A 22253-nucleotide genomic window follows, 5' to 3' on the forward strand; every position below is an offset into this window, starting at 1 on the left:
TCTAAGGTGTATGAAGCCCTGGGTCTGATCTTCAGCACAGTTCACCAACCCTCCTTCCCCCCACCACAAAAAAAAAAAAAAATTCAAAGACAGTAGATTTTATTTTTCTTACTTCAATTTAAAACGACAAAAACAAAGGGCTAGGAATGTAACCTAGCATGTTCATCTAGCCTGCACAAAGCCCCGGGTTTTCATACCTAGCACCACATAAACTGGGCATAGAAGCACAAGCCCGAGACGCTGGGCGGTGCTGGTGCACACCTTCAATCCCAGCAGTCCGGGTAATCCCAGCGTTCAGGAGGCAGAGGCAGGTGGATCTCTGAGTTTGAGGCCAGCCTGCTCTACAGAATGGGTTCCTGGATAGTCAGTACTACACAGAAAATCCCTGTTTAAAAAAAGAAGAAATTCATTCCTGAAGTCGCAGCCCTCAGGAAGTGTAAGAGGATCAGAAGTTCAAGGTAACCCAAAACACGTAGGGAGCTACATGAGACCCTGTATCACTTTTTTTCTAGTTTTCTTTGAAGTTTTAATTAATTAATTAATTAATTATGAGTACACTGTCTGCATGTACACCTGCAGGCCCGAAGAGGACATCAGATCTCATTATAGATGGTTGTGAGCCATCACGTGGTTGCTGGGAATTTACTCAGGTCCTCTGGAAGAGCAGCCAGTGTTCTTAACTGCTTAGCCATCTCTCCACCTGTATTACTCTGAATTCATCCCAGAATTCAAGAAGTGAAGACAATTAGATCTCTGTGTTGGAGGCTAGCCTGGTCTACATAGTGAGTTCCAGGCCTGTCAGGTCTATTATAAAGGAGAATCTGGCTTTATTATTGTTTTATTAATTGTTTAAATACTACGTATTTTGGTCATATTTCCCCCTCCCTGAATTCCTCCCAGATCCTCCAGTTTCCCTACCCACCCAACTTTGTTATTTTTCTCCTATCTTTCAAAAACAAACAATCCACAAAAATGAAAATCAAAACAAACAAGCCAAAGACCATTGCCAAAACAAAGCAAAATGAAACAAAAAGTCCACAAAAATACCGCTGAGTTAGTTTTGTGTTCACCGACTGCTCTTGGGCATGTGGCCTACCCTGGAGTTTGGTTGATACATACAGTGAGACTCCATTGGAGAAAATTGATTTTCTCCTTGTCAGTGGGGATCAGTTACAGATAGCTTCTTGGTTAGGGGTGGGACCCCATATCCACTTCTCCCTCTTAGTGTTATGAGCCCATCAGGCTGGAACCTGTGCAGGTCCTGTGTTTGCTGACACAGTCTCCGAGTTCTCTTATGTGCATCAATCCTGCTGTGTCCGGAAGATGCTGTGTCCTTGGAGTCATCCATCATCTCTGGTTCTTACAATCTTTTTGCTTCCTCTTCCGCATAGTTCCCTGACTCTTGAGGGGATGGAGACATCCCATGTAGGATGAGGGCTCCCATGTAGGACTGAGTGCTCCATAGTCTCACATTCTCTGCACCTTGCCCAATTGTGAATCTCTTTATTAATCCCCATTTACTGTAAGAAGAAACTTCTCTTGATGTGTCTGATCCATCGCAGCAGACCAAGTTAAGGCTCTCCCCCTGCTACATGACCAGAGAACCTCTCTTCAATGGGACAAAGACCCTCCTCAGCAGAAAGCAGCTGTAACACCGTGTTCTGAATTTTTTATCGTCTCTCAAAGTTAGGAATGATAGTTTCCTGCTGAAAGACTACACTTCCCAGCTTCCCTGGTGGACTACAGAAGTCATGCTACCCCATAAGGGGCCACATCCCATCTTCTTCTGTAGGCATTTTGGCCATCAACATATCTGAGTGACAAAATGCTCCCTTTCCCTGAATAAACATGGTCATGCCTAAGGTCAGCCTTCCTTGCCTTGTGCTCTCTCTCTCTCTCTCTCTCTCTCTCTCTCTCTCTCTCTCTCTCTCTCTCAGCTGCTTTAATAACTAACAATGTCTGTGCTCACAGGGAGCTGAATGACTAATCAACCCGAATACTAAATGGTTTATCCTTTCTTAGACAATCTACCCCTAAATTTTAAGTCTTTCTTTTCTGGGAGGAGGGTCTCAGAGAGTCCAGACTGACTTCAAGTTCACTCTAGATAGAAATGAACCTCAACTCCTGAGTCTTCCAGTCCTCCACTGAGAAAGGTTGAGGTCACAGGCATGTTGGGTCTTTTGTTGCTATTGTTTTATAATTGGCAAAATTTACCATTCATTGTCTTGTTGATTCCTAAAGTTACTCTGAATATGTGGGCTGGTTCACAAACTAAACGTGACTGATGTCCTCTAACCTTCTCTATTTAGTCACTAAATATCCTGAGGAGTTACTATGTACCAAGGGATGAGGCAGAGAGGAGAAAAAGACCACTGCGGTCTCTTTCTTGCACACAGTGAGAAAGGGACATGTTTTGTCAGCTGTCTAGCAAGTAATGCTAGGTGTCCAGGGAGCAGGTGTGAGGGAAAGCATGTGCCTGCTAAGGAGGGGTGAGGGGATGCGAGCAAGGGAAGCTTGTCTAGTTCAGGGAATTTTAAGAAATTTATCGATGGCTGAAGTAGAACGACCCTGTAGGAGTCAAGAGATGGTGAGGGAAAGAGTAAGCGAGGGCAGCTAAGAGTGTTTTCAGCTAAGCACGTTTGCTGTCTTCTAGTCACGGGCTAGAGATTGAACCGAGGGCCTTGTAAAGGCTGTCAAAGGAACTCTTAACCTCCCGCCCTGTCGTGATGTTTGGTTTCACTTTGTGGTGGTTTTTTTTTTGGTCTGGTCCCTGTGCCTTTAGGCCCCATTTAAACCAGTTAGGATCTGTTGGTGTGGAAGCAGCATAGTTCAAGGAGGGAATAGATCCCATTCGTGCTGGCCTCGAACTCACGGAGATCCGGCTGCCTCTGCCTCCCAAGTGCTGGGGTTAAAGGCGTGTGCCACCACTGCCTGGCAGATGTGGTCCTTTTTAATCTTGGAGTACTGTGTCAGTCAAGGATGTGAAGCTGACCTGAGATGGTGAGACCGAGAGGTTAATTGATGCACAGAAGGCTTCAGTCCTGGTGTTTTAGTTCTGAGCCCCCAAACAATGCCCAGAGTGGCAAAAAAGAGGGGTGAATTGGATGGCCCGTGGCCCATTAGTCTCCTTTTAGAGGTCATCCGAATTGCTTTTAGGGTTTGGGGCCATTCTTCAAGGCTGACAGAAGGCCATGAGAGGAGCAGCAGTTTGAGAGAGAGGGCCCACCATACGGCCATGATAAAACCGAACGGTTGGCAAAGATTCAGAACGTAAGTCAGGAGGCAATAACTGTACAGCTTTATGGGAATCATTAAGGGACAAGTGACATGAGGGACTTTTACATCAAGATTAACAAGAGTCAATATAACATTAGGTTAAATATGAAGTTAACATAAGGTTAAAATTGTTCAACCGGCTGGACCGTGTGTTCTGTAGAAGGATAAGGTGACTGAAATCAGCTGTTTGTTACGTCAGACTCCAGCATGAGGACCCCACACCTGGAAGCTGTGTAAGAGGTGTCAGTTAAAGTCAGCATCTAAGCAATGCATCTGAACAGAAAGTGCCTAGCTGATATTTCTTGCTTTCACAAATGATGAACTTTGTATATTTGTTTTGATATTAATGATACCTGTTATTATTTAATAAAAAAGTGTCTCAGGTAAAACATAATTTTTGGTTAGAAACACTTGATTAAAGTAAAATTTTAAAATTGTGACTGTTACCTTAAATGACCATATCTAGTATTTAAAAACACGATAATATATATTTTTGTTGACATCAAATTGTCAGAGGATTATACAGTAAATATATTTTATATTGCCAGACTGCATAAAGAGACAATTTAATTCTAAGTTATATTCCCCCAAAAGAAATGATTTCCAATTTCCAAATTTAAAAAGTATATTCCCAGAGACAGTGACCGCCTTATTCACTTTACAAAGTTTTCTAAAATTAACCCTATTAACAGAACTTTCAAAAAATTCTCTACATTTTCGTTCCATACACTCAACCAACAGATGGAAGATGGAAGCAGTCAGTCATGTCAAATCTGTAATAAATGATTTACCATGTAACGTGAGCTGAATTAACGAAGAAGGCCAAACCAACTCTTCACTCCTGCCGATGGACAGAGCTCTGACCCACCACGTTCTGACAGCAGTGAGCATGTTTCTTAACATCATTCTACTTATAAATAGATTGGTTGTTTAGAGGCATAATTTATAAAGCCAGATAACCAAATTGAGTGAGCTTTTGGCTTTTGGAATTTCTTAGAAAACATCCACCATCTTCACTGCCAAAGCCTTTAGACTCCTTGTAGGCCTCAAGGTAAGAGTGCAGGCGCTGGTCCTGGAGCTCGCTAACTAGACGGGCAAATTTCTGAAGAGGCCCGGGGGCCTCCTGTACGCTAAGGACACGCCTCATCATTGCAGTATATCCAAGAACGATCTATTTGAAAATGAGAGAATGTTCAAAAGGATTTAAAACATTAGCAGAGTGTCCTGGAAAGAACATGGGCTTTGCAGTCCGCTGTCTCACGGCCGTGTGACTGTATAGTCCTTGTGTTCTCAACAGTAAGTGTGAAGAGTACCTGGTTCCTGTGATTGCTATAAGATGTGGACAAAGACGGTACATCCTAGCAGCCGACCTCAGAGCTGAGCACATAGTAAGCATTCAAAAACTCTGTCTTTCTCTCTGTCCCACAAAAGGAGTGTGAGACTTACTGTCTGGGCGGCTTTCCCTCACTTGCCCACTCACAGCCATGCCAGTTCTGTACCTAGCCTGGTGAAAGGCTGGGCAGGGCGTCTGTAGGAGTCACTGACCCTGCCTACCCCAGCCTTTGGGAGTTGGCTGTGATTGGCAGACAAGAAGAAAGAACTTGTTTCAAGAGACAAAGCAAGAAAACTGAGAAAAGCCAAGATTAAATCTGTCCATGGTGATATTCGTGTCACTATAGAAGTACAGAGGCACAACCACGCCGCGTTCTGCGTTCTCTGTTCTCTTTGCTACCACAGGAACAAAAACCTGTCTGGGGCAGGGCGCTCACTTTCCTTCACTCCCCACACAGTGGTTGCTGCTGTCCTCACATGGGAATTGAAACTGCTTTGTCGCCGGGCGGTGGTGGCGCACGCCTTTAATCCTGGCACTCGGGAGGCAGAGGCAGGCAGATCTCTGTGAATTCAAGGCCAGCCTGGGCTACAGAGTGAGTTCTAGGACAGTCAAGGCTACACAAAGAAACCCTGTGTCAGAAAAACAAAAACAAAAAACCCACTGCTTTGTCCATTCTAAAAACGCAAGTTCTAGAACTTTCCTTTGGCCAGCAACATTTCAGAAAGTGAAAACGGGGGTCTCAGTTCACTCTTACCTCAGAGTAGTTTGATCTTAGGAAACATTCTAATCTTCCTGAAATTAGATTAGTTAGAAGTTTGGTGAAGTCTACCACAGTCCACAACTCAGGAAGCACCAACAAGGACTCAAATAACAACGAAACAAACAAGGTAGAAGCCATCTCTAATGTAACTGACAATCCACGTATGGGCAGAGCAGAGCTGAAACATAGGTCCCACAGTATTGCCAAAATAAACATCTGTGACATCATCAGTCTTATTCCTCTGTCAGCCATGCTGTGCTGTTCTCATCTACGTGGTCCTAGATGAAAAAAATCAACATGCACTCCACTGGGAAGAGAAGGCAAATAGGAAGACATGTTCCTTTCTTTGCGGAATGTCATCCACATATTCCGTACAGCCTTTCTGCTCTTGTTGCCTTGACAGACTGAGAATGAAGACAGGCTGACACATAAGCATTCTGTTACTAAGGCTGAGGCATACCTCAGTGATAGAGTGCTTGTCCAGCATGTGCAAGGTCCTGGGTTCCCTACCTATCACTGCAATAGGAAAAGTAAATAAGTAAACCTGATGTTGTCCACAAAAAGAGGAACAGATAATTAACAGTTAGCTGCTAGCTCGCTAGTAAAGTTTTATGAATTGAAGTTTACAGAGAAATGCCTGGCAAAGAATACATAAGATGCTAAAAAAAAATATGCTTCCTTTCCTCCTTTTCCTGAATCCCCTTACCTTGTACCAAAAAAGAAAAGGAGATTTACATATCTTTTTCTGGAGACAAGGCCTCACTATGTCGCCTTCGCTGGCCTGGAACTCACTATGTAGACACAGGGATTCACCTGCTTCTGCTTTCTGATCACTGGGATTAAAGGCATGTCCACCATACCTGGCCGGAAATTATTTCTAATAGCTATTTATCAAAATATACTTGGGACCAATCAATAAGGATTATGTACATGAAAATTTTCTTAATTTGTTACCCACAAAATTTCTGCATCCATCAACATATGGAATGATATAACAAATGAATGAAATGCATTGCAAAATTTAGAGATTGGCATGGCAATGCACACCCATATTCTCAGCACTTGAAAATTAGAGACTACCTTTAACTACATAGGGAGTCCAAGGCCTGTCAGGCTACCTGAGACCCTGTCTCTAAAACAAATATTAACCCCAAGAATTAGAGCCAGAGAAAGATGCCTTTGACAAGAGGGGAACTGAACAAAGAATAATTGTAAAGAAAACAAATGAATTTGTTTACACATGTATTTACTCATAAATAGATGAGATTAGGAAAGAAAAAAGGCCCTTCCTCAGGTTCAGGGATTTTAGGTCTGGTATGGTAAGGAGATTAGATAGTATAGACACACATATATACAGATATTATAAATGTGCTGGCTAGTTCTATGTCAATTTGGCATAAGCTAGAGTCATCTGACAGGAAGGAACCTCAATTGAGAAAATGTCTCCATAAAAATCAGGCTATAGGCAAATCTATATAACATTTTCTTAATGATTGATGGGGGAGAGCCCAGCCGATTGTGGGTGGTACCATCCCTGGACTGGTGGTCCTGGATGCTATAAGAAAGCAGGTTGAGCAAGCCATAGGAAGCAAGCCAGTAAGCAGCATCCCTGCATGGCCTCTGCATCAGCTCCTGCCTCCAGGTTCCTGTCCTGTTTGAGTTCCTGCCTGACTGCTTCCATGATTAACAGTGATATGAAAAAGTAAGTGAAACAAACCCTTTGCTCCCCAACTTGCTTTTGGTCATGGTCTTTCATCACAGTAATAGAAACTGTGATTAAGATAACACGTTACTACTGTTTTGATATTTATTGCTGTCTCCCCCACTTCCCAAAGTCCAGGCTGTGTCAACCACCAAACTCATTATGCATATATCAAGGCAGACTTTGAACTCTTGATCCTTCTGCCTTCACTCACTAAGTACTGGGATTACAGGCATGTGCCATCATGCCTAACTTAAGAGTCTTCCATTAAATGCACAATTCTCTTTCCTATTCAAATGATATATTTTGCATCTATGCATTTGTGGTCATTGTAATAAGATCTTTTACTAATCAATCAGATATGTATTTCCTCAGTAATATTATCTAGGTGTGTAGTGACCTTTTCCTACTCAGAAGATACTTTATTTTAAGATCTTCGCAACAGCACGGAGAGTGTAATTTGCAGTTAATTGACCTGACTTAAGCTCCAGCTTCCTCGCCAGCTAGTTAGTAATCACAGGCCAGTCACTTGATCCCTGACTTTTAGGTGCCTGTAAAATGGAGATAATAATAATTGCCCTACCCTGCTCAAAGGATCATTAAAAGTGGGAAATACGCCGACCAATGGCTCTTGTCAGTTCGCACCTCAAGCCTATGCTAGCATCCAGGACGGTTTAGTTCATTCTATCTTCAGAATTTGTTTATTGTCAAAGTCACTCGGTATCAGTAGAATGTGGGGTAGCATTTAAACTGCCAACTCTGAACACCTTGAAAGTGAATGCGGACAGAGTTTCTCCTTCCTGAAATACCACATAACCCCAGTTTTCTATCCCCAGTCCTGTTTCTGCATTTCTCCTTCCTGATATTTGCTAAAACGAGAAGTGTTTTAAGCGGTTGAAGCCTCCGATAGTTACACTGAAAACACAGTACCAAGAAAAGTGTTTTTCTCATAGTTTGTCAGCAGGTGAGAAAGCTAACATGGACAAAGCCTCGAGCTAGTAGAAGAATCCTTTCCATGAGCTCACTCAATCTCTGGGGTCAAAGGAGGAAACAAGACTCAGTGGTTTTGTGATTTGCCCCAAAGCACACTGTTGAGGAAGTGGAAGTGGAGCCAAATGTCTAAGCACAGAGATTATATTTTTCTGGAGCTGCTGACCTTTGGGTGCCTGTTCTGAGGGCCTGGGGGAAACCTCTTGTATTTGTCAATCAGCGTCAGTATTCCTATTCTGTGTGCTCTTATTCATTTATTTATTCATTCATTCATTTCTTTAGGCAGGGTTGGAGATCAAGCCCAGGACCAGGTGAGCAGTCTCCCGATGAGCCTCTCCTTAGCCCGGTGTTCTTTGGTGTGATGGTCAGTCCTGAGAGCTACAAGACGAGACATGGAAGCCGAAGAAAGCAGTATTTACTGTACTCCCAGGTTCTGGAGAGGAGGTCACTGGCTGCCACCCAATGATCAGTGCCAGGTTAGGTCAGGTGACCGAGCTGTGGAGAGCCAACAGTAGAACCTTGTGGGGAATTTCTGTAAGACAGGAAAGGCGGGGCAGAGTAAACAGCTTAAATCAGGCTAGTTTGGATAGTTGCAGGTGGCCTAAATTCTAGGGCTGATTTTCAGTTGCCTTTTACCTAGGTCTGTGAAGACCAGCGCAGAGCAGTATTGCCTCCCGCCTTGCATGCGCCTTTGCCAACGCCTTTGCACGTTACGTAAGGCATGCTGATTCTTCACTGTTTTTCAAAACCGACTAGCTTCACAGGGGCATCTGCCCCCAGCAGCAAAGGTTTTTTTGATGTTAAAGCATCATAATATACAGAAAATAAAGATCTGTAGAAAGAGCATGGGGGTGGTGGTGGAGAAAGAGCACAGGTTTGTAACAACACACGTTACTTCTATGGAAACCCATACCTTTGTGTGTGCTGAAGTAAGAGGAGTCAAACCACATACCAATATATAGAAAATGTATAACAACCTCTACTTAGGGACTAGAGATGTAGCTCAACTGGTAGAGTACTAGCCTGGCATGCACAAAGCCCTGGGGTTGCTCCCCAGCTCCTTGTAAACTGGGTGTGAGGATATATGCCTGGAGTCCTAGCATTCACGAGATAGAGGCTTAAGAAACACAAAGTCAGGGCTGGAGAGATGCTCAGCTAACAGTCTTGGTGGCACATGCCTTTAATCTCAGCACTCCAGACCTCTGTGAGTTCCAAGACAGACTTGATGAATTTCAGGGTAGACAGGTCTACATAGTGAGACCCTGTCTCAAAAACAAACAAACAAAAACAACAACAACAAAAAAAACCCAGAAACAACAACAAAGTAGCATTCATAACATTGAATGTGAATGAGTCAGCTAGTCCAATTTAAAGGTATAGGCAGACAGGATTTAACAAAATAGTATGTACACGAGACAGATTTAATATCTTACTTTTTATTGAGTATAAGTACTTTTCCCGCATATATGTCTGTGCACAATGTGTAAGCATGGTGCCCCAGGAAGCCAGAAGAGCACATCATATCCCCTGAAATTGGAATTTAGACAGCAAGCCACTGTATGGGTGCTGGGAACCAAACCTAGGTCCTCTGTGAGAACAGCAAGTGCTCTTAACCACTAAACCATTTGTCCAGCCCTGAGACTGTATTTAGATTCAAATGTAGAAGTAAAACAAGAAGAAACAGCCAGGCATGGTGGCTCATAACTTTAATCTCAAGAAACGGGGATATCTGTGAGTGAGGCCAGCCTGCTCTACATAATGAATTCCAGGCTAGACAAGGAGATCCAGTCTCAAAAGGAAGGAGCGGGAGAGAGGTATCATGAAAATGGAAAAGAAGTGGGAGTTCGGGTATGGCTGCACACACATGTGATCTCAGCAATCCAGAGACTGATTTCCACTTGGAGACTGACCTGCTCTAGTAATATGACCCTGTCTCAAAAACTAGAAAAACCCAACCAACAAACAACACCGTGGAGTGACTCTACTATTATCAGATGAAACAGAACAGATGTGATAGCAGACAACGTTACTACAGGTAACACAGGATAAAAGGGTAATTCACCAAGCAAAAGCCAAACAAAGGAAGAGGGGCTGGAGATGGCTCCGAGGGTAAGAGCACTGCCTGCCAAAGGACCCAAGTTCCATCCACAACACCCACATGGTGGTTCACAACCATCTGTAACTCTAGAACCAGAGGGTCCCTGTGGGTTCCAGGCACACATGTGGTGCACAGACTTACATACAGGCAAAACAGCCATACACATACATTTTTGTTTGTTTTTGTTTTTTGAGACAAGGTTTCTCTGTGTAGCCTTAGCTGTCCTGGAACTCGATCTGTAGACCAAGCTGGCATAGAATTCACAGAGATCCACCTCCTCTACCTAGTGCTGGAATAAAGGCATGCGCCGCCACCCAGATTAATTTTAAAAATTTTGAAGAAGCCGGGCGGTGGTGGCGCACGCCTTTAATCCCAGCACTCGGGAGGCAGAGGCAGGCGGATCTCTGTGAGTTCGAGGCCAGCCTGGGCTACCAAGTGAGTCCCAGGAAAGGCGCAAAGCTACACAGAGAAACCCTGTCTCGAAAAACAAAAAAAACAAAAAACAAAAAAAAAAAAAAAAAAAAAAAAAAAAAATTTTGAAGAAATAATATAAAGTGTATTCTCTAAGAAAAGCCAATACTAGAAAGATACTTATTCATTTAAAATAAAAATGAGGATAGGTTGGAGAGATGGTTCAGTAGTTAAGAGCACCAGCTGCTCTCTCAGAGGTTCAGGGTTCAATTTTCAGCACCCACATAGCAGCTCACAACCATCTGTAACTCTAGTTGCAGAGATCTGGCACCCTCTCCTGGCCTCTTTGGGCACCAGGCACACATGCGATGCACAGACATACATGCAGGCAAGACACCTACAAACGTTAAAACATCAACAACAAAGATACAAATGTAGTACAGCCAGGTTGCAGGATACAATAACAATTCTAAAAATATCTTCTATATGTTAGCAATAACAATCAGAAAATGATATTAAGATAATAATGAGAACAGAGGGTCGAAACTGGACAGGGGCCAGCTCAGGTTAGGAACCCACCTAGAAAGCGTAAGTTCCAAAATGTCTTGCTTCTCTGGCCAGAAGGGAGCTCTATTTTCTTTTTTTTTTTTTTTTTTTTTTTTTTTTGGTTTTTCGAGACAGGGTTTCTCTGTGTAGCTTTGCGCCTTTCCTGGAACTCGCTTTGGAGACCAGGCTGGCCTCGAACTCACAGAGATCCTCCTGGCTCTGCCTCCCGAGTGCTGGGATTAAAGGCATGCGCCACCACCGCCTGGCTTCTATTTTCTTATCTAATCCTAAATGGGCACCATGCCTGCAGGCTCTTGTGTGAGGGTGGGGCTGAAACTCCAGTCCAGACCTCAACTCTTTCAACCAAGGAGCTCCAGATTTTCATGGTAGAAATGGGTTATTTCCATTCCCCAATTTCAGCCCATTTCCTAAGTGATTTGTGGTTGCCTCTTCGGAGGAAGGACTGTTAGTGCAGCAGTAGAGGCACACTAAGAGAAATTACTCCCTTTTGGTCAAGAGAATGGAATCTCTAGCCTGGGTGGAGACCTACCAGTCCAGTTTGGCAGGTCAACCACTTGGCTAAGGGTCCACCCCTCAGGAAGGAGGATCCACCCTAAACCATGCTGAAGAGATAGAAAGAATGATTATTCCTTAGGGAGATATTGTAGTTTCCTTTCCAAACCCCTGCTCTCTCTGCAGCCACGTACAGAGAGCCACGGCTGTGAAGCTTCGTTAGTCTGCCTGCCCTCCTGAACTGCTGAGAAAATTGTAACTTTTCACTTTCTTTTTAATGTTGAGAGGCAGAGGTAAGCAGCTAGATCACTGTGAGTTAGTGCTGGGATTAAAGGCTTGCACCACCACAGCCCTGCTGCCTCTTTGTTTTCTAACTGAGAGAGAGAGAGTAGATTTGGGTGGGTGGGTAGGGAGAGAGAGCTGGGAGGAGTTGGGGGAGGGGAACTGTGATCAGAATATATTGTATGAAAAAATATAATTTTCAATAAAAATTAAAATTATATAAAAAACTCAAATTCATGTCCATTTCTATCCTTTTAAAAGAATCCTTTCCTTATCACCTTGTGCTTCACCTGCAGGTGAAAAAAAGGAAGGTGGGCATATTCAAACACAGATTTGTTCACAAATATTCACTGCAGCACAATTTGAAACAGACAAAAGCGCTAACCTAAAATGCTCACCAGTGAGAGGATGAATAAACAACGGGATATGTTCACACAACGGAGAATCATTCAGCTATAAAAAGACCGTCTCAGCCGGGCGGTGGTGGCGCACGCCTTTAATCCCAGCAATCGGGAGGCAGAGTGAGGCGGAACTCTGTGAGTTCGAGGCCAGCCTGGGCTAGAGAGTGAGTTCCAGGACAGGCTCTAAAGCTACACAGAGAAACCCCATCTCGGAAAAAACAAACAAACAAAAACAAAAAAAAAGGGGGTGGTGGTTGGGGATTTAGCTCAGTGGTAGAGCGCTTGCCTAGCAAGCTCAAGGCCCTGGGTTCGGTCCTCAGCTCTGGAAAATAAATAAATAAATAAATAAATAAACAAACAAACAAACAAACAAATAAATAAATGAATAAAAAGACCGTCTCTAACACACACTACAGACCAAACTTAGAAGCACCTGAGAGAAAGAGCTCAGATGCAAAGACCTTAGAATGTGTTTGCCTGTTTATTGTGGTGCCAGCGCTTGTAGCTGAGGGCTTCACGCATGCTCAGTGTATGCTCTATTCCTGAGCTACATCTCCATCCCTGTAAAGACACTGAATATCAGTAGTGGTTATCTTTATGTTTTGCATATTTTGTCACTCTTAAACAAACCAAGCTCGCATCTACCATTCAGCCTAAGAAGCGAAACATTTAAGGAGCTGGAGAGATGGCTTAGCAGTTAAGAGCACCGGCTGCTTTTCCAGAGGACCTGGGTTCAATTCCCAGCACCCACATGGTGGCTCACCTTAACTCCAGTTCTATGAGATCCTACAACCCTCTTCTGACCTTGAGCACCAGGCACACACATGCTGCACATACATATATGTAAGCAAAACATTCATATACATAAAATAAATAATCTAAAAACCAATTAAAAAGAAATAAAGCATTTAAGTACAAAGAATGGCATGCTAAATTTAGCAATGAAAATGAATTTATTATTATTTATTTTTGAGGTGCTGGAAAATGAACCTAATGGCTTTGTACATGTCAGGTAAGCTCTCTCTCACTAAACTAGACCCTCATCCCTATTTTTTCCCCCACAAAAGCAACTTACAGCATTTTATTTCATGACATACCACATGCCAAAATGTACAGTTGAGAATTTTTTGCAAGGCTGTGAAGGCCACGTGGCTTACTGATCAGCAAAGTGATATGGCCAGGACTCTGCTGTAGGAAAACTGCCTGGTTTGGTTTTGTTTTCTGAAAGCTAGGTAGGTTGTTGGAACTACTGAGCTCAAGTGATTCTCCTGCCTCAGCACCCCCATGGCAGTGGTAGTCCTCAGGTGTACTGCCTCTGGCTCCAGCAAAACCATCAAGTTAAAACTCTGATTGGCCTGAATTCCTTGGTTGGTTGTTTGGTTGGTTGGTTTGGTTGTGTTATTAGTTGTTCTTTTTTTTTTAAATTAATTAATTAATTTAGTGTGTATAGTATGTGTGTATTGAGTGTGGACACACTGTTGGAATTCCTGGCCACTCCCCCAGACACATGACCACAAATGGCGCTGTCCAGTACCCAGGCAAGATGCTTAGTCATCCTAGGGCCTTACGTCCTACATAATCCATGCTCTGTGTGGTCACATAATTTGCTTGCAACGTGATCATGTAATCTATGTGCAGGCGTGGTATAGCTATACAAGCCCATATGCGCATGTGCAGGAGAATCCATAAAAAGTGGGTCACAGACTTCTCCCTCCTCTCTCTCCCTGCACGACCATTTCCCATAGGCCTAAGCACTCCCTTCTGTTCCCTTCCCCTATTAAACTCTTATAGTGGGTTTTGTTGTGCCTCGTGGCTTTTCTCCCATGGTAAACAGCACCACTTAATGAATAATATAGCGCCACATAATAACTAACACACACACATACCATGGCTCATGTGGAGGTCAGAGGGAAACTTTTGGGGAGTTGTTTTAAGGCAGGGTCTCTCTCTTGTTTCTGTCTTTAGACAGCAGCTCCAGGCTAGCTGGCCTGTGAGCTTCTGATGGAGTCTCTTGTCTTTGCCTCCTACCTCACCATATGAGCAGGGTGCTGGGATTGCCGCCAGTTCATGCCACTGCATCCAGCTTTTTACATGGATTTTGCAGATCCAACTCAGGCAGTCAGGCTTGGCTAACAAGAATACGCACTTTTGAGCGTATTACTGAGCCATCTCCTAGGTGCTTTGGTTTTGTTCTGTGTGTTTTGTTTGGGTGTTGGTTTTGGTTTGAGAAAGGGCTCACTCTAGCCTGGGCTGATTTGGAACTGACTCTGTAGCTCTGTCTGGCTTCAAAGTCACTGCCGCCCTCCCACCTCTGATTTCTGAGGTCTGGGATCCCAGGCCTTCACCCCCATGCCCATTTGGCTGTGGTTTTGTCAATAGTATTTGCAGTGCAAGGGTCTGAACCAGGGACTGAAATCCCCTTCAAGGCTTGTACTAAAGTGGTGGAGGCAGGAAGGAAGAGAGACCTGTGGAAGTCGATCTGATGGTGGGCCCGCGGTCTTCATTTACACCCACAGCACTCACAAGTCTAATTCCTCAGCAGCCAGAGTCTGTACCAGAAGATACAGAGCAGTGATTCCAGATCCAACCACATCTGGAGTCCCCAGGAAAAAGATCCAACCAGATCAGACCAGGAGACAACAGGCAGCCTTTGCTATTGCTGTTGTTATTAAACAAGGCCTGCCGGGCGGTGGGTGGCGCATGCCTTTAATCCCAGCACTCGGGAGGCAGAGCCAGGCGGATCTTTGTGAGTTCGAGGCCAGCCTGGGCTACCAAGTGAGTTCCAGGACAGGCGCAACACAGAGAAACCCTGTCTCAAAAAAAAAAAAAAAAAAAAAAAAAAAAAAACAAGGCCTTCACAATATTTGCTTTCTTATTTTGGCCTTTAAGACAAGCAGTATTTGTTTGTGCTTTATTGACCATTTCCTAAGTAACCATAGGGAACTTTCTGATCAATTCTGTCATTTTACAACCTTGGGAAGAATTATTTTACGAACGAGTAGATTGAGGTTCAAAAATATTAAGATTAAGGGTAAGGGCACTTGACTCCAAGCCTGTGTACTTTTTTTTTTTTTTTTAAGATTCATTTATTTTTCTTTTATGTTTGGGTATTTTTTCTGCATGTTATGTCCATGCGCCACATGTTTACAATACCCTCAGAGACCAGAAGAGGGTGTTGGATCCTCTGGAGTTACATACCTCTGTCAGCTGCCATATGGGACCTGGGAACCAAATCTAGGACCTATGAGAAAGAGCATCCAGTGCTCTTAACCCCTGAGTCGTCTCTCTGGCCCTCAAAGCCTGTGTACTCTTTTAAAAAATTAAAAATAAAATAAAATAAAATAAAATTAGGAAACTAGTGTGTACTGGCTGGTTTTGTGTGTCAACTTGACACAAACTAGAGTCATCAGAGGAAGGAGCCTCGTTGAGGAAATGCCTCCATGAGATCCAGCTGTAAGACATTTTCTCATTTAGTGATCCATGGGGGAGGGCCCAGCCCATGGTGGGTAGTGCCATCCCTGGGCTGCTGGTCCTGAGTTCTATAAGAAAGTGGTTGTGCACGCCTTTAATCCCAGCACTCGGGAGGCAGAGCCAGGCGGATCTCTGTGAGTTGGAGGTCAGCCTGGTTTACAGAGCAAGATCTAGGACAGGCACCAAAACTACACAAAGAAACCCCGTCCTGAAACCCGGCCCCCCCCAGAAAAAAAAAACCCTCTAAGCTAAAGATACACTAACATTTGGGGTTGGGGATTTAGCTCAGCGGTAGAATGGTTGCCTAGCAAGTGCAAGGTCCTGGGTTCGGTCCTCAGCTCCGGGAGAATTAAAAAAAAAAAAAAAAAAAAAAAAAAGAAGAAGAAGAAAGTGGGCTGAGCAAGCCATGGGAAGCAACGCAGTAAGCGGCACCCTCCATGGCCTCTGCATCAGCTCCTGACCTGTTTGATTCCGGTCCTGACCTCCTTCAGGGATGAACAGCAATGCTGAAGTGTGAGCCAAATGAACCCCTTCCTCCCCAGCTTGCTTTTTGGTCCTGGTGTTTCGTCGAAGCAATAGAAATCCTAAGACACAGTGTTTTGCTCTCCTGATATGTCTCTGTTGCATTTAAGCCTATTTTTCACACAGAATGGCCAGTACAAACTATTAACTTTCTAGGAGCTTAAACCTAATTATTTTAATTAGTCTGTTGGAGAACCATACAAAACTTTTTTAAAAAATGTTTATTTATTTATTTTTTTTTAAGAAAATTTTAAGCTTGTGCTGTGCACTGGTAGTGCATTCCTTTAGTCCCCAGGAGACAGAGGCAGGTGGATCTCTCAGTTTGAAGCCAGCCTGGTCTACAGAGCGAGTTCTAGGACAGCCAGGACTACACAGAGAAACCCAGTCTCGGAAAAAAGGAAAAAAAAAAAAAAACGAATATTAAGTTTGTGGTATGGAAAATAACATAAAACCAAAGAGCAAGGTCATACTTCTGAGATGCAGTGTGAAAGCCTCCACCAAAGATTGGACCAGTGAAGGTGAGGGGTATCATAGAAGAGAGGGGACTTAACCAGAAGATCGAAGACTGGGAGCCCAAGGTGTCCGACTGGGAGTCACTCTGCTCTTCCGTAAGAATTCGTCTCATTCCTGGAGGGAAAAGAAAAGGTGACCTCGGCAGCTCAGAGGCAGACAGGCCCAGGCACCAACTCGGAATGAATGAGACTTATCTTCACAAAAGATCAGCTGGCTCGGGTTTCTTTCGGCTCCCTTCCCTCTTACCACTGAGCCTTTGGGAAAAGCTCCTGTAAATGTTTCAGGCTGACTTAACTATGCCACAGGGACTGAAGGTAATAGATCTCTCCATCTTGAACCAAAGGTTACTAGGAGGGAGTAGGTCCCCCTGAGGCCAGCCTGTGGGTGACAGCATTGATTGCAGCTCCCTCTGGGGAGGTAAAACTCAGGACACCAGAGCTGGGGGTGGAGCAACCTCTGCCCTTGGGGACAGTAGCTTTCCCTCCACTTCCTGTTGTGATTAGCACCGAGGGGCCAGGGGGTCCTTATCTCTTGTCTCAGAATGGCGCTGTGCTTTATAAACCAAAAGTCAGATCCATTAATGAGTCATGATATCAAGTAAGTGGATGTCAGAAAAATTACCAGAGCAGCGAGGGAAAAGGAGATTCTCACTCTGGAGTTTGAAGTCTGTCGTCAACTGAACACCACAGCGCAACTAACACATTGCTGTGAAGGCTGCCAACCCAGAGTCGATATTTCACACACACACACACACACACACACACACACACACACACACACACACACACAAACACACACTTTCCCCAAGTTGAGACAGTTTCCTGAATCCGAACTCCCTATGAAGCAGAGAATAAACTTAAATTTCTAATCCTCCCGCGGCCACTCCTAGAGTGCTGGGATTACAGTCGTGTGCGACCATTCACGGCTTGATTTGACACTGGTGGCTCAACTCTGGGCTTTGTGCATGCTAGGCAAGCATTCTAGCCGCTGATCCACATTCCTCTAGAGCAGCGGTTCTCAACCTTCCTAACGCTGCGACCCTTCAATACAGTTCCTCAGGCTGTGGTGACCCCCAACCAGAAGATTATTTTTGTTGCTACTTTATAGTTGTGATTTGCTACTGTCATGGACTGTAATGTAAATATTGGTGTTTTCCGATGGTCTTAGGCAATACTTGTGAGAGGATTGTTCGACCCCCTGAAGGGGGTACAACCCACAGGTTGAGAACCACTACTATAGAGAGATTTTTCAAATAAGAATGTCAAAATAGGAATGAACCATGCTTCCGGAATGAGCACATATGACCTTGAGTATGGCCTTAATCCTCTCCTGGATATTTTCTGGGAATCTCATGAAACTATTCTGTTTACAAACATAACCTTACTTTCCTATGACCCAGGTTTTTGTTTTGTTAGCTCTTAACCCTTAGAAAACACCCTGTGATCTCGATTAAATTCCTTAGCCACACCTTGAAGATAATAACTTGAACTCACAAAAGTGTGTGTGTGGCCATCACAGTAAGTGTGATTCTTTTTTTTTCTTTTTTTTTTTTTTTTTTTTTTTTTTTTTTTTTTTTTGTTTCTCTGTGTAATCTTGACTATCATGGATCTCGCTCTGTAGACCGGGCTGGCCTCGAACTCAGAGATCCGCCTGCCTCTGCCTCCTGTGTGCTGGGATTCAAGGTGTGTGCCACCACCGCTTGGCTGTAAGTGTGATTCTTATTGACCAGCCGGCACCCATTCTTGGCTGTTTCCTCTTCTGTCCCTGGAGCATCTTTGTACTGACTCCTACACTTCAAGCTCTATTTTAAGAATCTCTCAGGTCAGCCATGATACACATAACTTTAGCCTCAGTACTCAGGAAGCAGAGGCAGGTGGATGCTTGTAAGGACAGGACCAGCCTGGTCTACCTAGTAAGGCCCTGTCTCAAAAAGACAGAGAGAGAGGGAGAAAGAAAGAGAGAGAAAGAGAGGGCTCAGTGGTTAAGAATGCTAACTGTTCTTGCGGAGGACCCAAGTTCAGTTCCCAGCACCCACATCAAGCATTGCCTATGACTCCAGCTCCAGGGGATCCAATGCCTCTGGCCATCTTGAGCACCTGACATATGTACACACACACACACACACACACACACACACACACACACACACAATCTTTTCTTTTTTCTTTCTTTCTTCCTTTTTTAATTTTTAATTTTTTGAGACAGACTTTCTCTGTGTAGTCCTGGCTGTCCTGGAACTCACTCTGTAGACCAGGCTAGCCTCAAACTCACAGAGATCCGCCTGCCTCTGCCTCCCGAGAGCTGGAATTAAAGGCATGCGCCACCACCGTCTGGCCCCCACACTAAATATTTAAAAGAAATCATTAATAAACTCCAACTTGGGGCTAGAAAGAAGTTTCTGTGGGTAAAGTGTTTGCTGTGTAAGCATTGAAATCTGAGTTTGGATCCCTGTTACCCACTTAAAAGCCTGGCATGGGCCGGGTGGTGATGGCACACGCCTTTAATCCCAGCACTCGGGAGGCAGAGGCAGGCAGATCTCTGTGAGTTCGAGGCCAGCCTGGACTACAGAGCGAGATCCAGGACAGGCTCCAAAGCTACACAGAGAAACCCTGTCTCGAAAAACCAAAACCAAAAAAAAAAAAAAAAAAAAAGCCTGGCATGGTAACACATACCTGTAACCCCAGTATATGTTATAACTCTGGGGAGTCAGACAGGTGGGTCCCCAGAGCTTACTGATCTGCCAGCCTATCTGAATTCTCATTCTGAAGGTTCAAGAGAAATATCCTGCCTTGAAAAAAAAAAAAAAAGGCTGGAAATCCATAAAGAAAACACTGTGTCAACCTCTGGCTTCCATGCACTATATACATCAATTGGAGAGAGAGAGAGAGAGAGAGACAGACCAACGCTGCTTCCTCCTGGCTTGTCCTGAAATTCTTTTCTGTGGTAAAGTCAAAGGTCTGGTGTTACCTGAGTGGGAGTTCCTAGAGCAGAAGGGTGCTGCTGCTGCTGCTGCTAACAAAGGCATTTCTCTTCCTTCTGAAACAAGATCCTGCTGTAGAGGCCAGGTTGGCTCCCTACTCATCACTTCCTCATACAGCCTCTTGATTGATGGGATTACAGACACAAAACACCATGCCCAGCAACACTGGTCTTAAATGAAATGTAATAGGAGAGATTGTATACTTGGAGAATTTATGGCTTTTGTGTGTGTGGTTGCCATTTGGCTTTTTGAGGCAGGGGCTTACTGTATAGTACACGCGGGTCTTGAACTTGAGCAGTCCTTCTGTTTCAGCCTCTGGAATGCTGGGATCACAGACACATGTCACCATACCTAGGGTCATAGCTTGACACAAACCTGTAGTCGCCTAGGAAGAGGGACCTGTTGAGGAGCTACCTCCGTCAGGTTGGCCTGTGGCGTGTCTGTGAGGCATGTTCTTAACTGCTAATTGACATAGGAGGGTCCACTGTGGGTTTTCTGTTGCTATGATAAAACACTTTGGCCAAAACCAGCTTGGGGGATAAAAGCGTTTATTTCATCTTACACTTCCAAGTGTCAGTCCATCACCCAAGGCAGGAGCAGAAACCACAGAGGAACACTGCTTAGTGGCCTGCACCTTCTGGCTTGGTCAGCTAGCTTTCTTAAAGGGCCCTGGCCCTCCTGAAATGGATGTGGGTGTGACTCTTCCTCTTCCTAATATGGTTACATCGAATAAATCTCCTTTCTCCACTTTTCACTGTCATTTATGCCATTAGTTGGCATTTTAAGGACAGGTGACCTAATGGTTAGGGCTGCCAGGGCCAGCCTTTGACCATACCAACTGTGTGACAGTGCTACAAGTGTATCGTAAATAAAATAAATCAGCCGGGCGGTGGTGGCGCACGCCTTTAATCCCAGCACTCGGGAGGCAGAGCCAGGCGGATCTCTGTGAGTTCGAGGCCAGCCTGGGCTACCAAGTGAGTTCCAGGAAAGGCGCAAAGCTACACAGAGAAACCCTGTCTCGAAAAACAAAATACAAAAAAAAAATAAATAAATAAAATAAAATAAATCAGCTATATCAGAATTATAAAGGGAAAAGACTGAGAACATCTTACTTTCTTTTCCATGGTAGAATTTGTGCACTCAATTAGACATGTGTAAAACCCCTCACTTAACAAAACCAACGGTTTTGATCGGGGCTTCCTGGCACATGCCCATGATCCTAACACTTGGCCGGGGAAGGCAGGAAGACCAGGAATTCAAGACTATCTGGGTGCTTGCTTCGGCAGCACGTAGACTAAAATTGGAACGATGCAGAGAAGATCAGCATGGCCCCTGTGCAAGGATGACACGCAAATTCGTGAAGCGTTCCATAGTTAAAAAAAAACAGAAAACAAGACTATCTGGATAGCAAGTTTAAGGCTACCGTAGGCTTCTTGAAACCTTGTCTCAAACAAACAAAGAGGCTTTTTTTGACCTGGGCCTGGTGGCACAGGCCAAGTAATCCCAGACACATAGGAGGCTGAGGCTAGAGTAGAGAAAGTTCAGTGCTAGCCTGGGTAATTCAGGGAGAATGTATCTCAAAATAAAAAGTAGAAAGGAGTTGAGGGTGTGGCTAAGTAAAAGTGCTTGCCTGATATCAGTTTGTTTTCCAATATCACAGAACAAAACAAGCAATTGAAAGGTGTTCTGGGTGCTTTTATAAAAGTTTATTCAACAGTTAACAACTCTGTCCACATCTTTTGTTTGACCTGCTGGGAATGAAGACACACACCTACCCATAAGGTTAGGTGCTTCTGTAGTGATCCTCGGTAAGATTCGGTCTCTTTACGTCTCTCTCATTGTTATTATTATTACATTTATTTATCTTGTGAGTGGGTAGTTGTGGAGATAGAAGATGACCTACAGGAGCTGGTTCTCTCCTTCTGCCATATGGGTTCTGGGGACGGAACCCAGGTCCTCAGGCTTGGCTGCAAATGCTTTTATCCACCCAGCCATCTTGCTGGTCCTATTATTTCTGTTTGTTTAAGATTTATTTATTTATTTATTTATTTATTTATTTATTTATTTATTTATTTATTTATTTATTCCGAGACAGTGTTTCTCTGTGTAGCTTTGCTCCTTTTCCTGGAACTCACTTGGTAGCCCAGGCTGGCCTCGAACTCACAGAGATCCGCCTGGCTCTGCCTCCCAAGTGCCGGGATTAAAGGCATGCACCACCACTGCCCGGCAAGATTTATTTTTATTTAAATTATGTGTACATGTGCTACATGTGGGTGTGTGCACATGAGCGCAGGTGCCTCAGGAAACGAACCTTAGCTGCAGGCAGTTATTGGCCACCCAGGGTGGGTGCTGGGAACTGAACTCTGGTCTTCTGCAAGAGCAGTAAGCATTCAGTAAACATTCTTTTTTTTTTTTTTTTCTTGGTTTTTCGAGACAGGGTTTCTCTGTGTAGCTT

The 22253-nt window shown here is 44.1% G+C and overlaps 1 non-coding gene across 1 annotated transcript; it reads left to right on the top strand.

The window, feature by feature from the left end:
* The first annotated feature begins 21068 nt into the window (after positions 1-21068).
* Positions 21069-21175, top strand: LOC128106756 (U6 spliceosomal RNA). Its single transcript, XR_008216817.1, has one exon. It is a non-coding gene; the product is annotated as a U6 spliceosomal RNA (small nuclear RNA).
* Positions 21176-22253: the final 1078 nt, after the last annotated feature.

Source organism: Peromyscus californicus, unplaced genomic scaffold (assembly GCF_007827085.1).
Source record: "Peromyscus californicus insignis strain IS unplaced genomic scaffold, ASM782708v3 Scaffold_9__1_contigs__length_137607984, whole genome shotgun sequence".
NCBI classification, from domain to species: Eukaryota; Metazoa; Chordata; class Mammalia; order Rodentia; family Cricetidae; genus Peromyscus; species Peromyscus californicus.